Source organism: Chlorocebus sabaeus, chromosome X, assembly GCF_047675955.1.
Source record: "Chlorocebus sabaeus isolate Y175 chromosome X, mChlSab1.0.hap1, whole genome shotgun sequence".
In the NCBI taxonomy this organism is placed as follows: domain Eukaryota; kingdom Metazoa; phylum Chordata; class Mammalia; order Primates; family Cercopithecidae; genus Chlorocebus; species Chlorocebus sabaeus.
The window spans coordinates 130,456,070-130,460,612 of NC_132933.1; positions in this window are offsets into that span (position 1 = coordinate 130,456,070).

Sequence of the window (4,543 nt, forward strand, 5' to 3'; positions counted from 1 at the left end):
AAGATGAAAGTAAAAAAGGAATTTGTCACTTGGTAACTGGTCTCTCAAGATGTCCTCCAGTCAGTCCTGCCTCCCCATAACCCATCTTTTGTGTAGTCCTCTCCCACAGTGAATCTAGGCTAGCTTAATTATTCCTTTGTAGCCAGTAAAATGCCATGGAAGTGACCTGTGCAACTCAGGGTTTCAGCTTTAAGAAGACCTAGATTCTTGTGTTTTACACTTTTGGCAGCCCTAAAATACTACATAAGAAGTTTTGTTAACCTGCTAAAGATACCACATAGGGAGGTTGAGTAAGGAGACACCCTAAAGTCCTAGGGTCTCTGCTGAGCATAGCCATCCAAGCCAAGATGCCAAATATATAGCTCAGTCATATTGTTTATTCCAGCCCCAGTTGCCATATGACTTGAGAGATCCCAAGAGAAACCAGCAGAATCATCCAACCCATAGAATTGTGAGAAATAATTAAAAGGTTGTTATTTAAAGCCACTAAGTTTTGGATTTGCTTATTATACCACAATAGAGAACCAAAACAGTTGCCCAAATGTAAAGGATCTTGAAAGCCATAGTGAGAAGTCAGTGCTTAATTACGAACAAAAGAAATTAACAAAGCAGCAATCCTGATAAGAGTTTAATGAAATAGCCTTGGAGAGAGATTGAGGATCTGAAGAGGGAAACCAACATTTATCAAGGATTCATTATGTTCTAAATACTTTGACCCTCTTAACTCATTCATCACAAAGCACTATGAGGTAGACACTATTTATAGATCCCCAATTTATAGATACAGAAATTGAGAATCAATTTCACCCCAGGCCAAGCTCACCCCAGGTCACAGTGTTAGACCCAAGACTAAACCCAAGGCTAACTGGTCCCAAAAGCCTTGTTATTTTCATTACTACACCATGATACCTCCAACAAAAGTAGGAAGGATTGTGTTTGAGAGATACTTAGGAAGTATGATTCACAAATGTGATGAATGACTGGGATGTGTCCAGGTCATGGGGATCATTCAGCAATGATACTGGCTTCTACTCTAGAGGATGGATTATTATAAAAAGGTACATGGTTGTGTGATATAGAATTAAAAGTAAAGAATCAGGTAGAAAGTAATTGATTGTTCATATAAAGGAGTAAAATGAGTATGGTGACATATTTGAGTTTTGCATTTGAATAGTTTTTGCAAAACTGATGATAATATAAAGACATGAAAATAAGAAATTCCAAAACATCACCCGTGGGAAAGACTCAAAATATTCTCAACTCAGCCCTCCAGATTTCAGGTCAGAGGCTGCCTTATTACAAGCCCTCTGAAGTTTTATCCTAGGGCTAGGAGAACTTACTTACCTCAAGAACCGTTGAAAGAAAATATTTATCTCCTTCACTTTCCAAAGGGCAGGTTTTTTAGTCTCTCAGAATTAGAAAGGAAGAGTTCAACGTATTTTTAGGAAATACACCACCACCATAAAATAGTATATTAATACCATTTTTCAAGGGCTGAAAAATAAAGTTATAAAAAATGAAAACTATATTCACCAGGAAAACATTATCTACAGATTCATCCATTCTGAAGCACCAAAGGTAGGATGGAGAATATTCTTGTGAGGGCCATGAAAACTCAGAAGGCAAAAAAATAAAAGCTTTCATTAGAAACGTAACTTTATTTTTATTGTGTTTTAGAATGAAATGAAGATTATATATTCCACTCCTGTGCTTTAAAAATTAACAAAAGGGAGCACAAAATACTATCCAAATATAAAATTCTATCTCTCTTCTATATTAAAGCAGGATAAGAAATAAAAGATAAGAAATTATAAGAGAAATTTAAGAACTAAAGAAGGGCAGGAAAAGGAAGTAAAAAAATGATCACAGACATAGATGGAAAAGAGTTACAAAATAAAACACAGGGATCGAGATAGAGAAAGGCATACAGAGAGAATCAGAAAATGTATGTTATCTCTTTCTGCACAACAAATCGTGCCAAAATGTGGTGGTACAAATCAACCGTAATCATTTATTTTACTCATGAATTTGCAGTTTGGGAAGGGCTCAGCAAGGACAACTCATCTCTCCTCTATTCACTGTTGCTTGGGAAAGCCCAAAGTATGATGACAACTCAGTAGCTGGGGGCTGGAATCATCTGAAGGCTTGTTCACTCGCATGTCTGGTTGTTGATCCTGACTCTCAGCTGGAACACTTAACACATGACCTCTCCATGTGAGCTGGGATTCTTTACAGCATTGTGACTGGTTTCCAAGAGTAAATGCCCCAAGAAGGCCAGATGGGCATATCACCTTTAATAACGTAGCTTAAAAAGTCATATAATACCACTTTTACCACATTAACAAGTCCATTAAGATTTGAAAAAAAAGAACCATAAACCTCATCTCTCCATGGAAGAAAAGCAAACATTGTATTATAGCTGAGTGTGTAGGGTGGGAGATATTTTTTGGTCATCTTAGAAAATTCAATCTGCCACAGAGAGTATGAGGGACACACCCACAAAATGACTCATAGAAATACATAGAAACCTATGTAAAGACTCAGAAACACAACCATTTACATATAACTGACATAAAAAGATGTGAAGAAACACACACCAAGAGAAAAGTAAGAGGAACACACCAAGTAAGGCGAATACCTAAAGAGGCCCAGGCTTGCCTAGATCACTATCATCAACTTTGGGCTTTTTACTCCATTGTTACCAAAGATTTTCAAAACAATTTTACCTTTTTTGTAACTATAGACACAAATGTAGCTCTCTCCACTAGGTGTTTTTACTAAAGGATAATGGGCTCCAGTCAAGCCAGGGATTGACTGCAACCCATAAGCTGGTTGTTACCCTCTGCATAAAAGTATGGTAAAAACAATATTTGAGGGAACAATAAAAAGTTGTGCAATGAATACAGAAAATAAACTAAGTTAACCCAGGGTTTTTTTAAAATTCCACAGCCCATGGACTCTCTAATATACCAGATTGCCTATTATAGAATCAAAGGAATGTCGTTCCCTAGAATATAGCCCCTGGAAAAGTAAAAGTAAAATAAAGTCTTTCAGGGTGACATTATGCTCCAGTCACAATTAACTTTCTGTTACCCAAACACACCACACTCTGTTAGCATGATGTGATGGGCTGAATTTTCCAAAGATGGCTACAACATCTTCCATCCTACACATTCTTCTGATATATGACCTTGCCACTACCCCATTGAGGGATGGAATTTAATTCCCACCTTGAATATGGGCTGTGTTTAGTGACTTTCTTGCAATAATAGAAGTAGATGAAGTAATGCTATGTGACTTCCAAGGGTAGATCAGAGGAAGCCTTGCAATTTCTTCCTTAAATTCGTGAAATGATCACTCTCTGAATGCTCTTTCTTGGGACGCTCTGTCTTGGATGTTCTCTCTTGGAACCCCAGTCACTTTTCTGTGGGAAGTACCAGCCACACGAGGAAGCCATTTGTAAGATCTCTGTTCAACAGTCTTGCTGAGCTCAGCCATTACATCATCACAGATATGTAAGGCAAGAATCTACCAGATGATTCCAGCCACCAGTTCTTAAGCCAGTTGAGTCTTCCCTGATGAAAACTCAGACATTTTAGAAAAACAAAACATCTTCCCTGTAATGCCCTGCCCCAATTCCTGACACATTGAATCCATAACTGTAAATAGAAGAGTATTGTTTTATACCACGGAGTACTGGGGAGGTGAGGTTTGTTATACAGTAATAGATAAAACATGTACTTAGCAAATATCCTTCCCCCTTCCCTGCCTAGCTGCCTCCTATTCATATTTTATGTCTCATTTTATCCACTATTTTATCCAGCTGCAATACAAGTAAAAACCAATGGGCTTGCAATGCTAATAGAATTTAAAAATAAATCTCTACCCATCCTCTTCTGATCAGATTACCCCCTCTATAGCGACTCTGGAGCCACCGCTGTACCCACACCTACCCATAAAGAAAATCAAGGGTCTAATAACTATGATTAACATGAAAGGACTCCAGTGGAAAAAGTAGACAACATTCAAGAACTCTTGGGTAATATAAACAGAGATGGACATTCTAAGAAAAAATTTTTAAATGCTAGAAATCAAAAACACTGTAGTATAAATAAATAATGCCTTTGTTGGGCTCATAAGTAGACTGGACACAGCCAAGAAAAAAATCAGTGAGTTTGATGATATGTCAATAGAAACTTCTAAAACTGAAATACAAACAAAAAAGACAAAAAAAAGGGAACATAATACCAAGAACTATGGAACAATTACATTACACTTTGGATATAATAGCATTCTCACCCATTATCCATATTTGTCAAGAAGTTAATTACAGATGACTAATCTAATGCTTATATGCATATTCATCCGTGTAGGAGGAGGCCTACATTATGAATCACACATACACACAGAAACCTGAAATGTTGACAAAAATCTCAATATTTTGAGTAATAGAAATTGTATTTATAGTATATATACTTCCATGAGAAAGAAAATCTTTCTAAGGATATTTTTGTGATGTACAATTACAATTTTTTTCAGCTAT